At 34.1% G+C, this 27,996-nt stretch overlaps 1 protein-coding gene and 1 long non-coding RNA gene across 2 annotated transcripts in view; both read left to right on the forward strand.

Annotated features, from left to right (window-relative positions):
- LOC141456896 (DNA-binding protein D-ETS-6-like) overlaps positions 1-27,996 on the forward strand; it is a 97,246-nt gene that overhangs the window by 11,111 nt on the left and 58,139 nt on the right. The window lies entirely within an intron of this gene.
- Positions 2,239-27,961, forward strand: LOC141456904 (uncharacterized). Its single transcript, XR_012460105.1, has 3 exons — positions 2,239-2,859; positions 24,485-24,594; positions 24,768-27,961. It is a non-coding gene; the product is annotated as an uncharacterized lncRNA (long non-coding RNA).

Raw genomic sequence — 27,996 nt, forward strand, 5'->3', positions numbered from 1 at the left:
GTACTCTCTGAATAAAGAAACTTTCAATAAAAACATGAAAACAACCATTGTGTAGGTAACAGTTCTTTAAAAACTTACAAATGATCAGAGCATAGAAATAACCTCTTTGGAAACTGACCGTATAAACGGTGTGCGCAAAAAAAAAAAAAACAAAAAAAATCAACGTGTGACTATTTAGTTGCATAATTATCATAATCGTTGGTACTCCATTATGATTTAATTCTTTACACTTCTGTAGAAATTATTATTCTCTACAAGTGTTATTCTCAGATTTTCATTGATAACGGCCTGATCAAATATATCTGTTTATTAATTAATACAATTGGTGACGTCAATTGTTTCTCTTAGAATGAGAGTTTATTTCTCAGTATTTGTAATTTCTTCTAATCTTAAATGAGGTAAATTTTTATATCCACTTTGTCAATTTACTTTGATTTATTGCTAGCTATGGACGCAGAGATTATAAGTAGTGCCCAATTCCCAGCACACTTCAAAGTTTAATTTGTGATTTTTACTCAGATATGTAATTCCCCTCATCCTCTTTGTTGGGAACTGTACTTGTATTAAAACTGTCCGGTAAGACAGTTGTATAAGGGTTGATCATCAAAAACTGCACGAAAAAGCGTAACGTTGAAAAACACCCAACTTTGACAATTTTTTTCTCTTTTTCTATAAAAGATAAAATTCCCAAATTTTCTTTAAAATAAAGGGCAAATCCTCCTTTATAACTGTAATTTTTTTTGCAACAACCCAGATCTATTAGATTTAAGGCGCGTCAATAGGCTCATTGGTGCCCGTATAATTTTTTAGTGCTCTGCCAGCTTGTAGACTGTATTCTCTTGGGCATCACTTACGGTTGGCAGACTCCTTGGAAGAGAAAATTTAAGGACAGAACCTGGAATCCTCGCGAAAGGAATCGTTGCACTAATACTGAACCAATCTCTTCTCTCACTTAATGTATTATTATTTTATTATTCTTTAAATTGAAATAGTGGAATACACAAAAGAAAATAAAACAAATTTTATAAATATCGAACAAAAGCTCTATTAAGTATTTAAATAAATTAAATAAGAGTTATAACAGGAAGGAAGCGAACACATTGTTACCAATCTCGAATACTCTATACGTCACCTCGTGCTGTAAATAACCAGCGAACGATTAGGGTCAATTTAGTGTAGTTGTCCGGCTTCCTTCCTGCTTATATTACATATATGTGCAATATGTACTGTTTACAATCACACAGCTCTAGAGTGCAGTTCTGGAAGCGTACTTAGGGAGTGAATTATCAAATATCGCTTTATAAATCGTAATTCAATAATTTTTCTATCAAAAATAGTAATATTTTAAATAAAATTAAGTTTTAAAGAAAGGCTGATAAATGGGCAAGCTTCAATCAAGCTCCAGGCACAAGCTGTGCGAGGATTTGGAAGTTTCGCGTCTTTCTTCTGACAGGACAGCTTCGGCAAGATTTGTTAAGTTTATATTATGGACAGAGAGGCTTGGAAGCGCAGGCCGCGAGTTTCTGCAATTCAGTAAGGTACACTGATGGCTGGCTCTAATATGGACAAAGGAAATGGGAAGTGTATGCAATGAAATTGAGGTTTGACATTTCGGTTAGCTACAGTCTCTTAGGCTGAACTAGAAGCGACATTTCTTCGTGCTGCCGAGTTCAAATGAGGGGAAATAATTAATTCTAGGATAGTCATCTTCTTAGGACAGACAGGAAGTCTTGCAGGTCCATTTAAGTCCTATGTTCAAGCCTGGTGCGATAAATCTTGACGAGGAATGGTAGCCAAAGGGAGGTTTTCCGTAACTTCAAGATAAGCCAGCGGATCGCCTGGCCAGGGAATGGTCAAACGTAATTTTACGGAACCTGAACTCTTTTGCAACATCGCCAAATGCTTCCTCGACGTGGAAGTAGATGCATAACAAGTTGCAGGAATGGTAGGGTAATCCCTGAAGCAAGTGGCAGGAGAGTATCTACAGCTACTTGCTCAAACTTACTGCGGAATGCCGAGTAATAACTCTAGCCAAACTGGAAGATCATTAATTTGATCTACTTATTTAAGTTTATTCATTTATTCAAGTTGATCACTAGCCATTGAAGATTGATCAAAAACATGCACTGCTGACAAAGGACACCTGAGGAGGTACCCTTAGGTATAAAGTGATACAAGTATTGAGCCGCTGAGAACGGTTTAGCTCAGGATTTAGCCTTCGTACAATTAAAGCCTTGCCTTCATACTTTGCCTAGAAGTCTTTCACCAGACTTCTAACTGTAATTAAACAGGCAGAACTGAAAGGTTGCCCTAATTATTGGGTGCTACAATATTCCTTCTGGGTCGCGTTGACATAGGCTTTCAGGCAAAACCTAGTGGTAGCTGATCTTTAAGCTCTAAAAGAAATGCTTTCCAACTTAGTGTTAGAAACTTTAGGGTTTTTCAGTATGAAATTTAACAATGTTTTGTTATTTAGAAACCCCAAACTTGTTGGAAAGAATAATTTTCACCTTCTTCACATTTAAAAATAAAATCGATCTTTATTTGGAGATATTTCATTGGCAAAATGTTATCTAATACTGGTATAAATTAATACAATTAACTCTTTTTGAGTAAATTAAAAAAAAAACTTATGTAAACAAAACGATTTTCGCATTAAATGTCAGTAAATGTCCAGTTGAACTGTTTGATACTACAGAGAATGTGTTAACGAAACGCACCTAGATTAAACGTGTGTTTTGATTCGCGTTCAATTTGTAAAGCTTACGACCGATGACGCGCTGGCGCGTGATGTTCTAATCGGTCCATTCGCTTACCAGGTTGTAGAAGTGACACACTGGCAGCAGCCTCTTCTTCAATGTGAGTAAACACTGTTTTGTATTTATATTTATATATGCCAAGAGGATTTTTTATTTGATTAAGGTAATATTTGATAGAAATTACTAATCTCTTGGGTTATTTGGCTAAAAGAATCTCATAGCTGATGTGTTGCTACACCTTCTAATTCTATCATTAAGAACAACAAAAACGTCTATTTTTTCTAAAATGCATAAAATTTCGTTACTTAAATTCAAGTCACCAGAGATTCCCCTACAGTATGTTGTAAAAATGAAGATATAATTGAGATCTCAAAATACTACAAAGGTTGTCAATATTGATGTCTTCATATTTCTCACGTTTAAGAAAAGATACTGACTTAAATACTACCAAATTTACAGAACTTCTAAAGTGCAATAGGTCCCTCTAATTCGGTAGGTTATTTTATACTTGTGTACAAGATAGACAAGTCTCCACTGTTTATTATGGCTTTCAAGTAATGTAAGAATAATGGATTTTACTTACTGTGGCCTTTGTTAATTAAGGTTTCGATCGGAATTTCTCATTTTAATTGAAACAATTTGTATGCTGTGTACACGACACTTTAACTGTTAAATGTTACAACCGCGGATGAATATAAAAAGATAAGATAGAAAGGCGAAATCTCCTGCACCAACAAGTTTTGTTTTCCTTCTCTTACGTTAGATGGCTGCAGTACCGAGTATATAATCGATATAGACATCTGAGAGTAAATGAGATGAATGTTAAAGGTTGGTCAGATAAGAGTTCGTTTGAAATTCTTTAAGGGAAGTATCAATTAAATTATTTCTTTTTGAAGTTACACAATTTTTTTGGAATACATTATAAAAGTTTTCCTTTAATTTACATCAACTTAATATGGTTATCTTCTATCTGATGCTTTTTTTTTGTTTCGTTAATTGTCCGATTTTAAAATAATGTTAAATATATTTTCCGAATTCTGATGTCGTAGAACAGGGATGGCAAACAAATTTTGTTCATTTTTTTTTAGTACTGCTCTTGGGTCACTAATGCCCATTTGCACAAGAGTTAAGTTTAAAAATTTTAAACTGAATATTTTCAAAACTAAACATCTTTAAAATTCAGTTGGCTAAACGGGGTAAAACGGGGACGAAACATTGTGCTATGGAAGTCTCTTTTTACAAACATAACTGAACAAAACCTGAACAAAAATGTGATTTATCTGAAGAAAAATCTAAATATGGTTTACTTGCTTTGGGTTGTCGATTTTTTTAACAAACAAAATATGAGTAAAATTATACATTTTATTTGATACTTTATAAATATTTTTGCTTTATTTCAAATACTACAAAAGCATTTGTCGTCATTTGCATTTTAGAAGTGTAATGATCAAACTAAAGGTTATAGATAGCATTTAAATTGCTTTTGTGTCAATGCGTGATTGAAAAAAATACAGATAGAATTTAAATCATCCACACAATTAGAAAATCTAAATCAACCCGCGTAAACAAACAAATGGTTGCCTAGCAATTGTGGGTCAGTGAAAAAGCTTGCGCGAGTAAGTGTCTGACCCACGGGTCATAGGTTCGCCATCACTGTCCTAGAACATCTCACGATTTCTTTACTTCTTCTGAAAGAATGGATCCAGTTTTTTAGGGAAATTAATTTTTAAGCTCTACGATTCATACTTCTCTTATAAAAATCTAATTCAATTGTAGTACTATTCTTAAATATAACGAATAAGTGTCATGGAGATAGCAACTAAAAGTATGCTAGTTAAAGTTTGTCAAAATTTTCTTCAAGATACTGGTTTCCATTGTCAAAATGTTAAGTATTAAGCACGATGACGTGAACTCAGGTTAGTTCATACGAACTAACGTATTTGGAGATAAACTTTATTAAAAACAATTTATTACCACTCAGCAGTCCCGGATTAAATTAAGTGAAAGTCCAGAACATAACCTGGAAGAGACATGTGCGCAGCGGTGATATTTAGTCTCTTTTGGTTTGAAAGTTGACTTTACTCAGAATCAGTGAATCATTACTTCGGTCAATAAAACTGTCATAATGCAGAACCGGCTTTTTCTTTTCTTTAACTATATTGTTAAATATTTCTTTTTAGAAACTTTACAATAAAATATGATCAAACGCGCGTAGAAGTACATTTAATATTTGAATTAAAACATTATTTGTGAATTAAGTAGTAATGGAAGTGAAAAAGAAGTTGTATTTCCTTCTTTACTTGATGAATTGAATTAGTTTTTTTTTATTATTAACAATTCTTATTTTGAATATTATTTTAAATAATAGTTGGCAAACACTCCAAATTTATATTTCCTTCATTTTAGTTATTCATTGGCTTGAGAGAGAGCTCAACCCAACAGTTGAATCCTTCCTAGGGTTTCCTAGAAACCTTTCCAAGAAGCTAGGTTATCAAGTGATTCAGAGATGTCTAGTCTAGCATCCTTCCACTTTCTTTTGGTTTGAGGAAGTCTTTTTCAGTAGATCTCGGGAAACATTGATGAGGAAACGTTCGATGGCAAGCGAGTGGTCATCTTTGACTACAGATTTCTGTCGCTCTTGCTAGAATTACCTGAAGTGAAGTTCGGTGAATGATTCATCGTCGGGGTTTGTAGTTACCTCCCTATGTTGGGCTCAATAGATTTTTTTTTTTTTTTGGGGCCTTAGTGCAATATTCATCGCTAATAAGAACGAAAATGAACGAAGGGGATAATCCGGAATTATGGGTGCAACTCTACTGTTTTAGTCAAGCATATACAGGGTGTCCCAAGCTATATGGATAACGACTTTTTCTCGGAAACTAAGATAGCTAGAAAAAAACTAAAAAATACGTGTTCCCTTAGTTTTTTGTTAGGAATCCAAATTTAATTTGTAAATTTTTTTCGGTGCTTCCAGAAGCGAGATACAGGCACCAACTTCATTTTTTCAAATGGGAAGGTGTGGTTTTTATTTAAGAAATAGATTCCTCTATTTTTTTTAAGAAAAATTTACTTGAACGGTTGTTTTCTGTGAGCGATATTTTACAAGTTATGAATGAAAACATGATTCTTATAAGAAATTTCAAAATGATAATGTTATAACGGTTTTTTGATTGAATAAGAAGAAAAGTACTATTTTATTATAAATTTTACTCCTCATTAATATTACAGATCATGCTCGAAATGGCCTCCACCATTAGAGATGCATAGACATGCTCTTTCCTGCCAATTGCCCCTTACTGCTAAAGAAATAGATTCGACTTTAACCGAGTTACAGGTATCTATTATTCTCTGCTTTAGTTCATCTACAGATGCAATTCCGGCTTGATTCTGATAACCTAGATTTAGAAATGCTTTTAGATAAGCAGAAATAAGAAAAAAAAGAAAACAGTTATGAATAATCACCTTGTTTTTCGGGTATCCCCGAAAGGAAATAGTCCACAGGTGTCAAATCCGGTGAACGAGGTGGCCACTGAATCGCCCCCCCCCCCCGTGTCGATATAACACCATCAGGTATGTAAAGAGATATCTCGATAGGCAATTTGATGGGCGTGTTGTATCGACGGGGGACGATTCAGTGGCCACCTCGTTCACCGGATCCATACAGCTTGGGACACCCTGTATAGGCAAGGCAAAAAACTGCAGTAGTGCATAAAATTATGTCTCTAAATCATTAATTAAGCATGTTCTGTAATAAATTGAATACTTTTTAGCGTTTCTGAAGAATGAAATAAAGAGTTTGATAAAAAGGTAATTGTTTCAACGTTGAAGACGCCCAAATTTTGTAAACAATTATAGTCACTGAATGGATGCTACAAGAATTCTTTCAAGTTGCTATGGTTTTGACTCTACAGCTAGCTTATTCCCTCTCAATCTACACTCTACTAATCATGGAATTCTTATTTTTTTTGTCATCAGGTATAAAAATTCATTCTTATAAATGTTTTTTTTTCGAAAACTAATTCTACTTTTTGTGCAATAAATTTACGTTCAACTTTCGTATATTTTTTCGCTAATCTGGTTGGCAAATATTCTTAAAAGATCAAATTTTTAGTAACTATTAAATTCCGTTGTTGCTGAAAGCATACATTGTACAGAGATAGCTCCATGTCTTAAACTCTCCAGAACCCGTTGCAAATAATTGCTCTGTATCGAAAAGAGATTTCTGAATGAATGGAAATCGTATCCCAATTTTTGTTGGCAATTTCCTAGCACTAATAAAAAGATGGAGGTTTCACTTGCTAAAACACCTTAAGGATACGCACAATAAGCCGTAATTTGGCTGCGGTGTCTTGGAAACAGTGCCCTTATCACTTATCTTCCTACAGTCTAAGAAATCTCCAAACGTATTTCAAGTAAAGTAAAAAAAAAAAAATTAACGATAACAATACTTTCCGTTTTAGTGGTATCAGATAATTATCACAAACGTTATTACTCATATTATTATTGTTATGTTTGTACATCTCTTGTAATTATTATTAATCAGTAATATTTATTTAGTTCAATTAATGTTTAAATAAAGATAAAATTGTTTACAGAAATATAAGACAGTTTGTCTTCCAAATTGAATCACACTACGTACACAGTTTGTGAAAGGTAATTCGCCTGTGATTCATCGATAAAACATGTGTTCCTTTATATAAAGATATTTATTAAAGAGAATAAAAGAGAAATTATTTGCGCATTCTTTGCTCTTAGCCATCAGAGTTCTCCATTTTTGCTTTGGGTAGATTTATAACCCCCTTAATAATAATAAAAAACTGGCTTGGAATATTTACATGAGATTCTCTTCATTGCAATTCTCTTATAGCCTCATTAGTGTACAGATCAAGTTTGACCGATAATATCTTAGTGAAATAGAAAATTTAAATTTGTTATTTGCGAGAGAAAACTTAAAATTGCGTACAAGAGAACAACCAACCCTTCAAATACTTGATTAAAGAAAGTGGGCCGAAAAAACCAAGGTGATAATACCAGTTCAAGAAGAATTCAGAGAAGGGAAAAGTATTTTATTTTATTTTTTTTTCCGGCGCATCATCCGAGGTCATTAGCGCCCGGAGCTTTTTCCAGTGCACTGCCGGCCTCCGGACAGTGTTCTCTCGTTACAGACAACACTGTCCATCACCGGACAGTGAGCTGTAAGAAGCTCCTAGGAAGAGAAAATCTAAGGGTCAGCTGCTGGATTCGAACCCGGGACCTCCGCGTGGGAGTCCAGTATGCTAACCTCATAGCTAATCCCTTCCCTACTATTATTATTATTATTATTATTATTATTATTAATCATGCAATCATGGTGATTGCTGGGGTTATCCCTATTGCCCTCCTAGCTGGATAGCGTAAGAGGCTTTATGAGAGGAGGCCGGAAGTTAACAGGGAAGTCGTGTCCAGGAAGGAGCGTAACCGAACCGTCCTGGAATGGCAGGCTGCTTGGAACGAGGAACAGCGTGGCCGATGGACCGCCAGGCTCATCAAAGATATAAGCATCTGGATAAGGCGGTCGTTCGGAGAAGTAGACTTCTACCTAACCCAACTTATGAGTGGCCATGGCCTTTTCAGAGCATACCTCAAGAGGATGGATAAGGAGGCACAAGATTGCCTATAAGATGACTGCATATATTGTACAGCAGTCAGGTGGAGTCGCCCCCAGAAGAGATTTGGAGTCGATGGTCGGGCGGTTGACTCCTGAGATGCTGGTTGAGGCGATGCTCTCTCGCAGGACTAATTGGTCGCTAGTGGCTAGTTTTGCAAGAGTAGTACTCGTCTCTAATAAAAGGGACATGGAACATCATTTGAGCAGGGTCCCCTGAGCAGCGGCAGGATTGAGGCCTAGCCTGATGTAAAGCTGAAATCCAGGCTAAGCCTGAAAGTAGGGGGGTGTTTTAGCCGGTAGGCCGCGAGGGAGTCCGGCACAATGTGCGTAACTTGCATTTCACCCCCTCTTTTTAAAAAAAAAATATTATTATTTAAACTTCTGAAGATTAAAAGAAACAGATTGTAAATGTAATGATTGTGTTCAAACCACTAGAAGGAGTACATTTTATAATTTTTAATTCAAGTTAATAGCCTCTGGAATTGATGTTCTTGGCATGGCATTGCATTTAAAACTTTGTCTGGATTAGAACATTGTTCCATTCTCCCTAGGAGCACCCTAAAATAAGTGGCTTCTTGTAATATTGATTTGGCGCAAATGATCATAACGTTAATTTAATTTTCGAGGATATTTAGGAGTTTTGTCTGTAAAAATCTCACTTCCGGAAGACTTGAATCCATTCCTTAAATTCTGTTAGCTCGTTGCACTCATTCGTTCTTTCTTCGACTCGTTTTAGTATTGAACTCAAAAGATGCAGATGAATTTGATAAATATCAGTAGTATTTAAAGTAATATTTGATTGCATTAATTCCTCTAAAAAGATTACAGTAAATTTTCTAAACGGAATCGCAAATCTAAACTTTCTACAAGTTATCGTTTTTAATATTATAGTTATAGTTAACATAATCTCGGCATTCACCACTCTTATTTAAATTGAAACTACCGTCCTGTCGAAGTAATGGATACTTCCATTATTCATTCTGATTTTTTGTTCATATCCTGAAACATTCCTGAGGATACATGTCCAGCAAAATCTTTCTTTAGAGATTGATGTCCCAGGTTCAAATATTTCATTGTCTGGGCTGTATACAGAGGGCTCAATTCTCTTTGGATAAGACTTAGTGCTGTAGAGATGATCTCCAGATTTTTTTGCTACCTTCTTAATCTTTTTCCATTGTTTTTGCTACAAATGTTGATCCGTTATTATTACAACATAGCAGTCAATTCTTGCTCTTAATACCTGATAAAATATTCTGTTATTTCGGAACAAGCATCCAGATTAATGTACCCAAAACTTGATAATTATTATCAAGAAATTTTTCATAGAATATTTTTTTGAAAGCATGCATTAACGTGAGAGAGTGAGAAAATATAGCCAATCTCCATGATTTTTGTGAAGAGAATTTTGTCAAACTTAGCAGCGTGATTGAATTTGATCCGTTTAAATCCGAACTACTAGGTCGGAGCCATTCAGTCTGCAACGAATCTTAAAAAGAGCAAAGAAAAGGACATTACAATGATAACAAGAAGTTCTATTGACAGGAAATAGTACTCGAACTGGCAGTCATGACATTACAAAGTATGTACCTTGTGATTAACAATAATGATTAACGACAATAAATAGTGATAAACTTCTGCGAACGTTCGAGTTCTAATTGTTGCTAATAAGTGCAAGTAATTGTACGATAAAATTACACTTATCAAAAGTTAATAATAATATCACTACTTGTATTTTTTTTTAACTTTTCTCATTTGTTTACGATTGTTTTCTTAATTATGAATGAACTCAAAAATAATTTTTTTGGATATAAATTGAAAAGATAACTATGTTGATAAATGGAAAAAATCTTCAATAACTCCAACAGGATAATTTATCTTGTTATAGTAAAGTGATTCATCCGTATTTCTGAATGAATGTACAAAATATTTAGGATGCAGTTGTATTGGCAAACAGCCCTAACAGGATGGGAGTGGCTACATTAATCAAACTACCCACGGCCTCCTAAATTAATTTTTATAAATCTTAAAAGGTTTTCACATTTTACTTCTAACTAGGAATTACTACTGTACAAAATTACTGTAGTTTTGAGAAAACCAAACCTCAACTTCTTCAAATTCCTGAAACGCTTTTCTGCGTTAAACTGATCAATTTAAATTTATGTCATTTGCAAAGAATGTTACAAAAAATAGAAAAAAACGATTTGATTTATTATTGCATTCTGTCACAATTTATACATCTTGCTAATTGAATATACACAATGAATAATGTGGCCTAATTACCACATCCGCTAATCCGTGATGAGAAACGCCAGCTATTGCTGAAACTCTCCAGGTGTTATGGGATATGGCTTGATTGTATCTGGAGATCATAGGACTATCGCCGTTCTAAGTGGTGGGTTGAAGTGGAGGCTTGAGAGTTAGAGGTTTAGGATTACTGGATAAAATTTAAAATAAAGTTTAAAAATTCATGAAGAAAATGCGCTATTTCTCGATCAAGAGCACCGAAACTATTGGTTACCCTCCATTTGCCAACGGGTATCAAAAATTGCAAGTTAATGAGAACTTTTGTTTTGTAGTTTTATATTTTAATATTGAAATGGCTTCTTTTTACATGGCGAACTTAACCAAAATTATTTTTCTATTAATAAAAAATCGATGTTTTTATGTATTTATAACATTTTATTTGTTTGTTTTCGCAGCGGTTTCTCTAGAAGTTAGGTCACAAAAAAGGCCCTTATCCTACCCAATAGCTAACTTCAAACTTCTTATAACTCTCAAATTCAATCTTCACACTGGTTACCTTTAAACATTATTTTACAATTACAGTATCTCTTCAAATGGGTGTTAAATACAAGTTTATACAGTCGTCTCACTAAATAATACTATTCTAAAGATGTACAGTCTGCAATGCACAAAAGTCAGCCAGTCCCTAAGGTAATAATGTGCCTTAGACTTAATGGACATCACAACGCTGTTGACATTGTGCTAATAAGTTCCGAAATTATTAAAAAAAATTGTCTTTTTTTTATTTATTTGTAAAGTTACACCAGCGCTAGACACGCTATAAAAACGTAACAGTGACAATAGCTGACATCAAACTAACTAATTGAGCGGAGAAGTTACCCAGCGATAACACTCCCTAAGTCATCTCCAGGATTAGCTACTCTCTTCAGAAGAGAGAAAATCGTGAGGCCACTGGCGTTTTAATCGTCTGGGAGGATGATCTGGAAGGTGATGAGATGATAAATGGTGGACAAGAGGATTGGAATGAGAGTGCAAGTTCTGATGAAAACTTTTATAGCGAGTTCGTGCAACCTGACCTACAAACGGAATTTCCAGGCCTGTGTGGAGATGTTAGATTTGAAACGTAAAATGGAGCGTTAACGATAGTGCGGAGAATTTTAGACTGTAGCGATTGAATTCGTTGAAGATTGGAGCGTTTCGTTGAACCCCACAGTTCAATACCGTACGTCCAGGCGGGTTTTAGTAAGGAATTGTAAATCAGTCGTTTGTTATTAAGTGAAAGTTTTGAACGTTGGTCTAGTAGTCTTTTAAGTAGTTGATAACGCCTGTTAACTTCGTTTAAGTCGTGTGTGCGGGTTCTAAGTCAATCTTTTGTCTAAATAAAGCCCAAGATAACGGACAACATTGGCAAGATCGGAGGAAGAGTGATGCGGCGGAGAGTAAAAGTGATATTTTGAGATTTGGTTTCATTTAACTTGATTTTCCATTTTTTAAACCATTCCTCAAGAGAAAAGAGATGAGTTTGAAGGTTTCTGTGTGAAGTTACCGGATCAATGTGAGGAGAAAGTATAGCGGTATCATCTGCATAAGTTAGAAGGTCAGTTTCAGGATGGATTGGTATGTCTGCTGTGTATATAACATATAGGATAGGTCCTAAAATACTTCCTTGCGGAACACCCGCTTCAATATGATGTTTAGCTGAATACGATGTACCGATTAGAATTTGAAAATAGCGATCTGACAAATAGGACTTTAAGATGAGGAAGTGAGTGAACGGAAGTACGCCCTTCAGTTTCCAGAGCAAGCCCGGGTGCCAAACCCGATCGAAGGCTTGCTTCACATCGAGAAAAACACCCGAGCAACACTCTTTCTTCTCAAGGGAGGATGAAATCGTGAAAAAAAAATAAAATAAAATTAAAAAAAGGCACATGAAACAATTGGTTCAATAAAGGATGAACACACATCATTTGTACATTCATTCAGAAATACGGATCAATCACTTTACTATAACAAGATAAATATCTTGTAGGAGTTATTGAAGATTTTTTCGAAATATCAAAATAGTTATCTTTTCAATTTATCCCCCTTTGATTTGGACCAAAACCTTGTTAAAAAATCATTTGGTGATACTTGAACGAAACCTCTAATTGGAACTGGTTGTAATTTTTCGTTTTTGCGCTGAACTGGAACCGGCCCACACACATGGTTTGGTAAAAACCATTTCTCCTCAAAAAATTCAAAATCTAAACGAGAAGCAAGAGAAAGAAAAAAAAACTACTATTGCAATGCAAGAAATGCATTTCTCACAAACCATGTTGGATGCGCCAAGTCGTTCAAAGAAAGGTGTTAAAGATCGCACAGAGATAGTTTGGCGTAGGGAATGACAGGAAGTTAGAAGATAGTGCCAAGTTTTTTAGTCAGGTCAAGGTAGTAAATATGAGATGCTTGTTTTTCTTCTTAGTATGTGGTAACAGCTGGGCGTTGTGTAAGAACGTTACTAGAATATTCTACATTTTTCTCCATTTTACTGGCTGTAATGTATATCTAACTTAAAGCTGAACTCTGAAGAGATTGAAAACTAATGCGAGTTAGAAGCTGTATTAAAATTTCTTTGAGATACAGAATTTCTGCATAGATTGTTCGTTTTTAAGGAATAAAGACGGTGGTGAAAGATAGATACCTAGGTTATGCTGAGCCTAACTATTCCAATGTCTGAACTAAGTGCAAAAAATTTTGCGTATCCTGTAGTGAAAGAGTTAGCTTGCTCCTTAGAATGAGTTCCTCTAAGATTCCCAAGGAATTTGGCAGTCCATTTATCCCTTATAGAGACTATATAGTCCATTTATGTAATAAATTTTTGGGAGTCTTTGTTCAATAATTAATGAGAGACATGGAAATAATTGTTACGTTTATTTTTTTGGTGGCAAACAACAACAAATTTTGGGTTGTTCTAAAACTAATGGAAAGAAACTCTTGCAACAGAAAGTGGCAATGCATCCCCAGCAACATCCTTCATCAGTCTTCTATTAAGATGTACCTGATTAAAACTGTCCGGTAGGACAGTTGTATAAGGGTTGATATCAAAAACTGCACGAAAAAGCGTAACGTTGAAAAACACCCAACTTTGACAATTTTTTTCTCTTTTTCTATAAAAGATAAAATTCCCAAATTTTCTTTAAAATAAAGGGCAAATCCTCCTTTATAACTGTATTTTTTTTGCAACAACCCAGATCTTATAGGTTTCGAGAAAAAAGTTGCCGAAAATGAGCAAAAACGGCTTTTTCAAAAAATGTTCTTGTTGTTCTTCTTCTTGTTGTTGTTCTTGTTACATTTTTTGTAAATAGCGCCTAAACACGGGAACCGATTTTCATGAATGAGGTGTCATTCGATTTGGAATTTTATGTAGATGTGCCTTTTGGGGGTCTCGACGCTGTACATCGAATAGGAGAGGAGTTAGCCCCCTTTATGTAAGGCCCCCTCCAAAATTATTATTACTAATTACTCTGTAAATCTTGGCCCGATTTTGATAAAATTTGATAGGATGATAGAGTTAGGGGCTCCCCTACGTAACACTAAAGCGGCGATCAGCTCTTACACTTGTTAAGGGATATAAGTATAGCAATCGTTTCAAATTATCGACACGAGAACCAATTGTCATGAATGAAGTGTCATTCGAATCGAAATTTTGTACAGATTTGCGCTTTAAATGTCTGAACGCTGTGCCTCATAAGGAGGGGAGTTTGCCCCATTCAAGTAAGGCCCTTTCTAAAACTATTATTACCAATATTTCTATAACGCTTAGTCCGATTTTGATAAAATTCAGCTCGAATAAGTTGTTAAAGCTACTCTACGTGGCTGTGAAGTGCCATCAAGCTCTTGCACCTACTAAGAGGAAGTACTGCAATCGTTTAAATTATCAATGAGTGAACCGATTTAAATCAATGAATAGTCGTTCGATTAAAAAATCTTTGCCTCTTTGCTAGAAGTACTTTAATCGCAGTTTATTTTTCTCACTCCTCTTAAAAGGAAATACTGAAATCGCAGTTTAATTTTGCTATTTACGTACAAATACCTTCCTATGTTATTCAAAACGCTTTTTCCAAAAAAAATTGTTATTGAGGATGGTTTGGGGACCGCAACTATAATCATTCTTTAAAAAGATCTCTCCAGTGGTAGTTACGGTTCCGACTTAACACCTTATCAGGTCATAATGATAGAATTGCTTATTCCAAATTTAAAAAAATCAGTAAAGCAGATATGTAACTTTGCAAAATAGACAAAAAGGAAAATCTATCCAAAAGGTACAAAAATCTCCTTAACAAAAACTTACAGTTTAAAATGTTAAGTATAAGGGTTGATTAAACGCCAAAAGGTACACAATTCATTAATATTTACGTAATTTTACTGCATTAATATTCATTAATATTTTTTAGAATTTATTAGATGTCACAGACCCTTATGCTGGCCACTTCATTTATAATATTTTTTTCTTATAATTATGATAAATCATATATACGTACATGCATGTTAAAGTAGAAAAATACAAAGTTAGAGTCGACTACTGTCTTGAATTCGTCTTACCGAAATATTCGTGAGCACAAATAACACACAGTTATTTTTAATTTTTTATAACGTTTTTCTTTTTAACCTGTAATCAACAGTTTGATTATTATAAATAACTAGATATTACAGTCAATCTACAGTGCTACTTGAACATATATTTTGTAGTCGAAAATGGCCAGCATATGGGTCTGTAACATCTAATAAATTCTAGAAAATATTAATGAATATTAATGCAGTAAAATTACGTAAATATTAATGAATTAATGAAGTTGGGTACTTGCTGATTTGTGTACCTTTTGGTGTTTAATCAACCCTTATACTTAACATTTTAAACTGTAAGTTTTTGTTAAGGAGTAAAAGATCAATATAAACTTACAACTAATACAAGAGATTACTTCAACAAATTCAAGTAAGAGCCAACCAGCTTTGATTGTTGTCTTTTTTTATCCAAACCTGTGAAGAAATCTAACGTTTCATTGAGTAAAGGTGATTGTGTGCCCAGTTGATTATGAAGTTAATCTGGAAATTGAAAAAGAAAACGCTCAATTCAAGAGAAGAAAATAAAGTATTATGCAGATCATCCCCAAGTCTAGCGCCATAGAGCAAGAAATTTATGAAGTTGTTTTTTAGGTTATATACCTGGAATGGAAATTGTGCATTTTTCGATATTTATTTTGTAATATAATGGTTTAATTACAGTTTGCCACTTTGTTTTCTTAAACGGGTTAAGCAGATTAGCCTACAAGTCTACAGTGACTATAATATCCCAAATTCATTCAAAATTGGTTTTGAAACAATCTTTTTAACACGCTAGATGTGTAGATATTTTCATTGCGTACTGCATTTGATTGTTAGTATTCTGGCTTCCACAAAGTACGAGTATGTATTTTGTTAACTGGCCACAAACTAACTACACAAGTTATTAGTTACTTTTAGTTTTAGATGTAGTTCTCACACTGTGTCTCATAAACCATTGAGAAATATAGAATAGAGATCAAAGAGAAATAGAGTTATAGTAAAATCCTCAATTTTGAACTACTTTTAAGTTAGTAATGATCAATTTTGCTGCAAAAGATCTCAAAAATCATTAGAATCATTGCTGTCCTACTTTGGTGAATGTCTAAAATTAAGAAAGCCCAATTTCTTGCATTCAATAAAGTAAGTGCATCGTAGGTACATTACATAAAAGCTGCATATAACGTAATTTTTTTTTTTTTATCTCAAGCTTCGCTTTCTTATGTTATTTATTCAAATTGGAGCTAGCTGCAGTTAAATTGTTTTCTAGAAGATTACTAGAACAATATCAGTTATTCTTTGTTACTTGTTGAACCGCTTCTATAATTGCATTCAAAGATTATTAAACTCTCGATTCCAAAAAGTATGTGTAATTACTTAACTAGAAGAGAATAACAGTAAAAGAGTAGAAATAGAGTTTAAAGGGCGCCTGCGAGGCGTTGTCCTCGGTTGTGATTGTCACATTCATCACTTCTCTTTAATAAATCTAATTTTGAATTTAGAAAGTAAAACAGCTGATTTCTAAGTATTTCAATCGGATTGCAGGAAGTTGACAAACATTTTGGCTAGTTACCAAAAATGAAATACCAAGGATGTATTTGTGTTTACATTTTTCACTCATCTTTGTACAAACAGATAATTTTTTTTTCAATTTATTGCTGTATTTATATTTTTGTTTATCTCTTTTTTTTTTTATTTTTCGTTAATTTGAAATTGATTTCACTTCTGAAAGATCTAATTTTGATTTTACGTGGCGTCTTTGTGGTAAACTGAGAATATTGCAACGTAATATCACTTTTTTCTCTGAAAGTTTAACAGTGCATCATCACTTCCAATAAAATGAAACGCATGATATACTTTCTTTGAATTACTACAGATTAAAAAATTATAATCTAACAGTGCAAGTAATCTAAACTTTTAATGAGACAAATATTAAAGTATTGTGCCACAATCACAGTGGCGTAGGCTTTCTGGTCAATCTCCATCAAATCTATTTTAAAAAATCAATGAGTATTAAATAAGTTCTTTAAAAAAAATTTTTTTTGAGAAATTAATAATCTATGTAGTTAGGAAAACAATTCATTAATAAGTCAACAATGGAATCTGTTAGACGTGGAAGAGAGAAACTAACTAGTGGTCTCACTCTCGACGAGGTACTAATTTTGCTGGTCAGTCCCGAAGATCCCTTGGGACGCTTCTACTCGAGCAGAAATCATATTACTCTACGCATACCAATAGCTATGACCCATTTCTTGGCTATTTCCAGGTTTGCTACTAATTTGACATTCATAACTAACTAACATTGAAAATCTAACTAATGTAATCAAGCTAACTTGTTTTAATGGCTGATTAGTCAAGCTTGCCAAATCCTCTAATTGCATGCATATTACTCATGAATTGTAGATCATCAACATCAATCATTTTAAAAAAAACCTTTTAGACTGTTATACAACTTTTTTGTGTCATTCAAGAATTAATTCTTTCCAAATCTTATAGATCTTTGTCACTGTTTCTTGACGGATGACTTATTTATGTGAATTAGATCTCCGACGGGAAGTCAGCAGATGTAGCGGCGTTTTAAGATTTTCAAATTCGTCATATAAAAACCAAATATATTACGAAAGTTAACATTTCTTAAATTACTATTATACAAGGGTGTTTCCGTGTTAAGTGTCCTAACTGAAAATATGAATTTAGGACCTCAAAAAAAGAAAAAAAAGTCCTATGAATGTATGCCCGTTAACGCTTTGATTATGAGATATTCACGTCTAAAGATTTTAGAACGAATGGTAAATTGATTGTCACATATGTTATAACTGCTAAAAATCACCTTGTGTCTCTATCTGCACATACCAATATTGACATTTTACGGAATAATCTGGAATTTGCACTGTGGACTTTGTAAATAATAACTCTTTCTCAATAACATTTATCTGTTTGACGTTTTTACAGAGTTTGCATCATTATGCATCGCATTTATTCAGTCCATTTATTTTAACAGTGAATATGCCGATATGGTGTTTGTGTATTGAATATTCCGTGCGATTTCCGAATAGAAGATTACCACACAAGACTATCTTTAGGTCCACATTTCAACGTCTTGGAGTAACTGGCAAATTTGCTTTAATGCCACGTGCTGATGGAGCTCTTGCCCCTTAATGAAATGAAAGGAGTGCGACAATATTACAATATTTTGACGAAAATCCGTCCGCCGGTGCACGAAGAGCTGCAGCTGAATTACATAATACGCCAACTACAATAAGGAGAACTCTCTCTCCTTGATGGACGTCACCCTTAGCATTATCAACGGATACGACATTTATTACCTCAAGAAATTTTTCCGATTGGTATTTAAATCAAGTTGATCTTAAGCCATAATTTGCGCGTCGTATTCTCTGGACAGATGAAATGTTCACACTCACAAGAAATGTTCAACCAAAAAACTTATCATCTCTGGAGGCTCGTAAATCCTCATGCAATTCGTGAGCACCATTTTCAGCGTGAGTTTCAGTGATATTAGACCATATTTTAATTGGTTCGCATTTCTTACCACCTAGGCTTAATGCGGACCCATTTCTGCAGTTTCTTAGTAATGATTATTACATTTTGATTGAAGATGTTCCGCTACAACTGAGAAGGAACTTATGGTTTCAATTAGATGGTTGTCCAGCACATGGCTGAGGTTTACTGACTAAATCAACATTATCCCAATCGATGGATTGGGCGAGTAGAACCGACGGCTTAGCCTGCTTGCTCTCCAGATCTGACACCAATTGATTGTTTTTGCTTGGGGTGCCATTAAAATAAAAGTCTATGAAATACCGGTCAATGAACTTCATTCTTTAAGAAGAAGAGTAATTGAATCAATAACAGCAATCCAATGCCGTTCGGCTATTGCTGCTGTGGAAGAAAGATACCGATTCCTCATTTTCTTTATTATTTATTTATTTACTTTTAATTGTCATTATTTTCGATTAATAAAGTAGTTGGAAGACACTATTAATTTCATAAATTCATAAAATAGAAATCTTTAGACGTGAATATCTCTTAAACAAAGCGTTAACGGTCATTCCTTCATAGGAAAAATGTTTTCTTGGTTTTAGGTCCTAAATTCATATTTTCAGTTAGGACACTTAACCCTGAAACACCCTGTATATTGAAGAGTAAGGGATGAATGAGAGGGGCTCTAGGAACATGATTTAAAAAAAAAATTAAAAGAACGACATTTTGTAATTTTTGACCCGAGTTAGGGGAAATTCCATAACCGCACTCAGTTATGGTAAAACCAAACAAAAATTATTAATTTCCATGAGTTCGTCCTTGGTCATTGAAAGGAGTAAGTCATTTAGCGGGCGTAGTCCTTACAATTTCCTTTCTTCATGATCTTTTATATTCCATATATATTTATTAATTCTGTAATGAATCTATGAAAGTAATAACTCTTTGTATTAGCTTTCATGATAGAAGAAAACACAAACATGTATCAAAAAATAAGAAAATATTACACTTCATTTTTTTTCAAAATATTATGGCAATCTTGACCCAAAAAATTTCTACTTGAAGTGTAAAAATTGTGTTAGTAAAAAACTTATAAAATTTTAGTAAATTAAATTGATTAAGCAAGTTGTTAATGTGGTTACATCAAAAGCAGAGTTAGATGAACTAGTACGTTGTTACATTAGATAAACGGATTGCCGCGAAGTGCGGTTTTCACCACCTTGTCTTTATATCAAGAAAGCAGGTGTTGTTTCTATAAATATATATATGATCATAGACAGACTACGTGTGGTGTGCTGCGTGAAGCTGTATTAGACAATGGCGCCACAAAAATGATGTCGGGTGGCACTGAATCACATCGCACACCGACATCCTTCTGCCTCCTTATTCCCCTCCTTTTCTACACCACCAACCCTGGTCCACAGTGTATTGTGTGGCTGAGGAAGGATGTATACGCGGCCCAGTTGGGGGGAGATGCGGCTTACTTTAGTTCAGCTTTTTTTTTCTTGTTCTTCATCTTCGTTGGTTTTTTTCTGCTCTCAACTAGTTGCTAATGCTACCCCAATCCAACAAGACCCTCTGCCCGCCAATTAAACGGCTAAACATAAGATGCTTCTTGGAGCCTGCCTCCTAGATAGTTTTCTAGCTTTAACGTGCATATTTCTATCCCTCAGCGACCACCTCCACTGATGCCGTTGACTCCCACAAAGCGTTTCTTCAAGGTGATAACCATAATTAAAATAATGTACGAATCATTTCTGGCAAAGTGAAATATTAAAATAAACAGTCTAGTTACACGACAAGATGTCGCTGTATTACTCACTGAGTCACACCTTACCTGATGATATTTTTTTTGCTCCTTTTCATCAGGACGTATGTACTTGCTAATCGGCCATCTTGTGAGTCCACTTCAGTTTGTTCCAACTCTGAGATCTCGACCTCACCAATTTCAGGTCGAAATTGATTAACGCGGTTGTATACTCGTCACCTCGAGTACCGGAGTCTTCATTGCGAAAGCAACCTGAGGCTGTTGTTGGTTTCAATCCTTCTGGTTATCGCCTACAAACGCGGACAACATAAACTCACACGAATGACCTTTTTTCGAAGTTTTTCAAGAACCTCTCGGTAAAAGTGTTGATTGACCGTTTGACCTTGAGGTAGAAACTCTTTGTGGACGAGACCAAACATCAAGAACAAGTGGGTGTTGCATCACGATATGGCTCCTTGTCACACAGCAATTTCAATAAACAGAGTTTTTGGCCAGCAAAAACATTCTTGTGGCTCCTCAGCCTCATCCTTATTCGCTTGATTTGAGTCCTTGTGACTTTAATCTCTTCCAGAAGTTGTAAAATCACCTCAAGGGAACTCATTTTGGGACAGTCGAAAACATTCAAACGGCTATAACCGACCAGCTGAAGGCTATTCCAGTATCGGAGTTAGAGCACTGCTATGAGGAGTGGAAGAAACGTCTCCAGCGCTGTGTGGCTTCAGAAGGTAGTTATTTTGAAGGTGACAATATAGAATTGTAATTCTTTTTGAATAAAAAAAATTAAAAAAATCAGTCTCATTACTTAATTTACAGACCTCGTAGTTTTAACCTCTCTATTAGGACGCTTTGCATGGTTGGCTTGAGGATATTCCTCTGCCTTCCTTATAAAACTCCATTCTTTTGTACTGGGGGACCATTTTCACTAATGAGCATCTTTGGCGTCCCGGATATTAAAATCAAATCCTTTTCTCGCGAAACAACTTTCACGGTAGCGTTACTCTTAGCCTAATAATGTCACAAAAGATTTCTTGTTTTAGATACAGATAAAGACCCTATTATTTCGGTTATCATGGCCTCGAAACTTCGTGGTGCTCACCTCGCTGGTTGCATTTTATCTACATGCAGATTGAACAGTGCCGAACTTACTAGACACTCTCTTGTACGAACCAAAGTGATCTGAAGAAGGGGCTGTCGTGCAGCACTTTTAGCAAGGGCTCCCACAGAATTTTAGGTACTACAATTTTTCTTGGTTTTTCCTTTCTTCCAAATTTTCTTTCCTTTGTACGCATTTCCAAGCAATATGGCATATCTGGAAAAGTGTTGATATTGATATTAAGGCAGAAAAATCAACCACCCTTTTGACTAGATTATATTTATTTAATGACTATACCTGCTAATATAAATATTGATAGTTAAAACAAGAAAAACTAAAGCAAGAATTATTTATAAAAAAAAAACAATAGAAAACAGGTGCCCACTGTGTGGGATAGAAATGGACTGAATTGAGGTTAGAGAAGATGGAGGAAAGAATTGAAAATGGACAGACAATAAGAAAGTTTATATTTCCTTTGTAATCCACATGTACATCTACATTGTTGTCGTGGTTTATTTGAGCTTAAGAAAACACAGCAAGGTCACCTGGCCACTAGATTGATCAAGGCAGCACTGATTTCTGGCCAACTCTTTTACATTTAAAGGAGCTATTATCTTTTGACGTAATAAACAAGTGTGTTTTATTATTTAATCACTTAATTGTAATTAATTTTGAATAATGAGAGCTTTTCTTATTACATTTTATTTGAAATCATTTACTTCCCCTTATTTCGATATTCAGGACTCTAATTATAAAGGTAGGAATTATTCCAGATTATTTCATTTCATTAAGCTTGCAATTTATCTATTCACTATTAAAGTCAAACTAGGGTATTAAAAACTGTTACTGCCTAAGTCACATAAAGTGATGAAAGTATAAAATCTATTGTTGAAATACGAGGGTCGTTTGAAAAGTCCGTGCAAAAATAAAAACTACTTAATTTTTTGGGGTAAACCTTTTTTATTTTTCAACATAGTTTCCTTTTAGGCTTATACACTTCTTCCAACGCTGCTCTAGTTTGTTGATCCCTTCCGAATAATAGGATTTGTCCAAGTCTGAAAAATAGCCATTCGTTTCTGCAATCACCTCCTCGTTTGAATAAAATCTTTTTCCCGCCAGCCATTTCTTCATATTGGGGAACAAATAGTAGTCCGAGGGAGCCAAGTCTGGAAAATAGGGGGATGTGAAACGAGTTGGAACCCTATTTCCATTAATTTTGGGACCACAACTGCTGAGGTGTGAGCTGGTGCGTTGTCGTGATGGAAAAGGACTTTTTTGTGGGCCAATCGTGGGCGTTTTTCTTGCAGCTCGGTTTTCAAACGGTCCAATAACGATGAATAATATGCACCTGTAATAGTTTTACTCTTTTCCAGATAGTCGATGAGGATTATTCCTTGCGAATCCCAAAAGACAGTCGCCATAATCTTTCCGGCCGAAGGAACGGTCTTCGCCTTTTTTGGCGCAGATTCCCCCTTGGTAACCCATTGTTTAGATTGTTCTTTGGTCTCAGGAGTGTAGTGATGTATCCATGTTTCATCCACAGTGACGAAACGACGCTTAAAGTCCTGCGAATTCTTCTGGAACAGCTGCAAACCGTCCTTGCAACACTTCACACGATTTCGTTTTTGGTCAAGCGTGAGCAATCGCGGCACCCATCTTGCGGATTGCTTTGTCATGTCCAAATGTTGATGCAAAATATTATGTACCCGTTCATTCAAGATGCCCACAGCACTAGCAATCTCACGCACCTTCACTCTTCTGTCATCCATCACCATATCATGGATTTTATCAATGATTTCTGGAGCAGTAACCTCAACAGGGCGTCCAGAACGTTCAGCGTCACTTGTGTCCATATGGCCACTCCGAAAATTTTGAAACCACTTATAAACTGTTCTAATCGAAGGTGCAGAGTCACCATAATGTTTATCAAGCTTCTCTTTAGTCTCCTGAGGCGTTTTGCCTTTCATAAAGTAGTGTTTAATCAACAAACGAAATTCTTTTTCGTCCATTTTTTGAAAATCACTCGACTTCCTCGATTCAAACGAATGCCAAACACAAAGAAATAGACCGATCTGGCTGAAACTTGGTGTGTGTTCTTCCAAGAGATGCTACTAACTAAACATAACCTCGATACGCGCCAGTGGTTCTATCTCTCTGACTTTGCACGGACTTTTCAAACGACCCTCGTACAAAAGATTTAGGCCTAATATTTCCAGTTTAATCGAAAAACTTCAGAATTACTCGTTAAGAAACTCAGTTCACGTAATTTATTTTGTTATTCAAAACTACTTTTAAAGAGAAGGTATTCTCCCATCTTGAATTGAACATTAGTGGCATACTTTTTTATTTCTTAGAAAGATAATTCTTGCTTACAAAATCCAGAATTAAAAATCAATACCCACAAATCCTAACACATTGTACTGTATTTACCTCAAACAAAATAGATTCTACACTCTGTCTACCTATTCAATGCTTCCATCTCACGCGTAGACCACAATAAGTTACCCTGGACACCACATAACGTGGTACCAGCACACCTGTCTTAAACTTCCTTCAAGAAACGTTCCACAAAACACCAAGACAACCTTACTAAAGACTATTAAAGACTATTTTAGATTATACTGCTTGAACCCAGTTTTTTCTTTAAGATAAAGATCAGAGAAAATAGTTTGTCATTGTAAAGAATTCGTAAATTGGATCGTAATAATTGCAGAAAATACAGCTCGTAACATTGAGAAAGGGTTTACACCAAATATTTATAAAAAAAATTCACATTTAAACAGTTTATGTAAGAAAATATAAGTGACATTGATTTTCGTATAAAGTCTTAATTAATTTTTTAGCAGAGGTAATTAGTAGCCAAAAATATATTCAATTATTTTTGTTTTTGTTTTTAGAGGACAATCACTTAAGATATATGGACTATTTTAACAAAAGATAGCGTAATATCCTGTTATCTCCACTGGCTATACTTCTGCTAGATGAGTCACAAAGGACGAACGCCAAGGTTGTGGTCTTATTATGTATCATGTAGAAGTAAAAATATTCGTCTGTATGTGTGATATGTTTCATCATGTCAAATCACAACGCTTTTATAAAATCGTATATTTTGGTGCGATGTCATTACACAATCTCTTTTTAAAAAGTAAAGTAATGCCTATTTTTTTTTTTTTTTTTCAGGCGAACTCTGCGCCCAACTACCAAAATTCTTTTTAAATATCCCTAATTATTTTTATCAAAAAAGTTTTGCGTATTAAAACCAAAACTTAAAAGAAAAAAGGAGTAAGGCTTGTGATATTTGTAAAAATATTGTCTTTCCAAAAAACAAAATCATCATCGACGTGAGGTTACTAAATCACAATTAAACGTAACAAACACTTGAATTTCTAAGAACTCAAAAGTTGTCCCAAGGGCGACCATGATTTCATTTATTTTTTACGTCTTTTTACCTTGACAGGTCATTTGCTTATTTATTTATTTATAGAAAAATGATAATAGCGCAACAGTTTATCGATTAATATTATACTTTATTATAATCAAGAAGGCCTTGATTGGCAAATTAGCCACTTTAAAATGAATCCCGTAACAAAACAAAACATTTTACTCAAATTCTGCGAAGATCAGAATCAGATTTAACAAGAAAGAGTAGAAGAGTTTAACAAACGTGAACATCTCTTTTCATCGGCGATGAAGATAGTGAACGGTTGAAGCTATTCTGAAAAGAATATCCAAGTTACCTAAACTAGAATCTGAACGAAGTGATCATCAGCGCATTTTTGGCTAATTGCTTTTATAATTTAAATTAAACAACAAGTCTCAGATTTTGCCGGATGAAAAAGACCCACATTTTCAAACATTTGTAACAAATACAGAGACAAAATTTATAAATATATTTGCAAGCGTGTTGTGATAGTTTATTGGATTTAAAAAGATTGATTGTAGCTCTATTTTATAACATTATTTTTGAAAAATAATTCAGTAAATTTGCCATTAAGAGCAAACCGATTTGCTATAAAACGGTTAATTAACAAACCTTTATAAATTACATTTTTCTGCAACCATGTAGGGAAGTTCTCATTACTCAATTAAAATCAGCTGTGTAATGCCCAACTTCCCACACTAGTGGGGAAAAATTCCCATTAGTGTCATTTTCCGCACTAGTGAGTGGAAAAACTTTATTGTGCTTCCTTGATATAAGAAGTTTTGTTATTAACATAAATATTTTCTGTAAAACTTTAATAAGCTTATTTAACGTAACTAAATACTTAAAAAACGAATATTAAACGATAAAATAAAAATTGAAAGGAATATAGAAATAAAAATAATACTTTAATAAATAATTAGATATTTTTAATTATAACAGTTAAAAAGGTTATAGTGTTACCTTATAGAAATTTAAAATGGATTCTAGTGATGCCTGTTTAGAAAACACTCCTCCATCAATAAAAGAAACAGCAGAAAATGTAATAAGTAATGTAAATACGTAAGTAATGTAAATAATTGTAATATAACAATAAATGTTTATAATAAATAAATTACTTTTTGTAGACTGTAAAAATGAAATTTTTAATTTTTTTAGTTAATAAATCTAATGGTTGCAGAAAAAATATAATATTTAACTCGAGTGTAAAGTTTTTTCCTCACACTCGGCAATTTGCACTTGCACTCGCCTCGCTTCGCTCGCTCGTGCGTGCAAACCCTGCCTCGCGTGAAGAAAAGTACTACTTTCCGCACTTGTTAAATAAATAACTATTTCGTGTAAAACTGTTTAATTAAAAGAGAAAAACAGTTTGAATGCGAATTCTTTTTGGAAATAGATTTTGTTTCAAAATAAAAGATAATTCTGTTAACTTGCATTTTTTTATTGGTTGATTTGGTTATAAAAGTTTATAGTTTATATTTTTGGAACCTCATGGTTAAGCTTTTTAGAGAGAGATCGATTTCAATAGTCTGACTCGATCTTGTTAAACAAGTTTTACTTTAAATTTGATTGAGTTCGTAGTCAAACGGGGTTGGCTGAGCCCTACTAATAATGAAATACTCAAAACACATGTAAATATATATATATATATACATATATATATGCATGTATGTAATTAAATGACAAGAGCTACGAGATAAGGGGAATAGCACTTGATAGTCTGTATTTTTCTAATTAAGTCGTGTTGTTTCGCTAACGACAGAGGGTTTGTAATTAAGGTTTCCTGCCTTCGCGCGCTGTTCACTTAGGGTTTCCTGTGCTTGTTGCCAAGGGTTTCCTGTGCTCACTGATTTAACAAATTATTTGATGTATTACTGTTAAAAAAAAAAAAAAAAAAAATACATAAAAAATCATTTTCACTTAAAGTTCGTGTTGTTCGTTTCTTAAAGTTGTTGATAAGTTCTGCTTATAAATTCCTAGATTATATTCTTCTAGAAGGCTTCCAAATGAAAAACGTCATAATTTAAAGATTATTTTTCAAAACTTTTCTCAGAAATAATAATAAATGAAAAACTAAAGGAAAAATGAATTATAACTTTTGGCCAAAGATTTGTTAACGCGAAATTATAAAATTCATAGCCTTTTATTGGTATGAGTCCAGTTATTGCAGTTGGCGCTGTGTAAATACTAAATTTAGCTATTTTTAAATTTGTAATTAATCGAATTATTTCCGGACAAAAAAGAAATGCTTAATGATACAATGACATAAATATACTGTGATTTAGTGTGAATCATTGGGTTAATTGTATGTAGATCGCATCTCTTTTTTTAAAAAAGAGTTCTTGGAAGCCAAGGTATAATTTCACGCTTTACAACTGAATAGGCGCCTTTGCAGTGAGACAGCTGTGTACATCGACTAGCATTATTCTGAATCATATTGACTTCAAGTCTAAAGTGCGAATCTCATGTTCTACTCACTACTGAACATTCAGTTCTGCTGTGTAGTGGTCTATTCAGTCTCTCGGCCAAATACCCCTAAGATATAATTCAAACAAAACAGAATAGAAAAAAAAAACAATATCCTATTTGCGACCTTCGATACACTGATGATACGTAGTTGTAGTTGAGATCGTAAAACGTACTTGTAATACGTAGTAGTAGGCATTACTTTCTTAATAGTAACGTATTTTGTTTTATATTGAGTAACCAGTTTTTAGCTCTTCAAATTTTGCAAAATAGCGGATATTTCAAAATAGCTCCTCAAAATAGCGGATATTTCATTTTTTTTTTTAATTTTCAGTGAATCTAGACAAAATGAGTACATCTTCGGTCTGATATCGTAGAAATAATAAGAGTTCAAGGAAAAATGTAAAGAGACGCCTCACTCTTGAAGAACTCCTTTAGAAGTTTAATTTAGAAGACAAATATAAATAATACTTTTCAAATTTCTGATTGGGATAGGAATCATTTTTTGAAAATAACGTATAA

Source organism: Rhodnius prolixus, unplaced genomic scaffold (genome assembly GCF_049639745.1).
Source record: "Rhodnius prolixus isolate KJV_2025 unplaced genomic scaffold, Rpr scaffold_10, whole genome shotgun sequence".
NCBI classification, from domain to species: Eukaryota; Metazoa; Arthropoda; class Insecta; order Hemiptera; family Reduviidae; genus Rhodnius; species Rhodnius prolixus.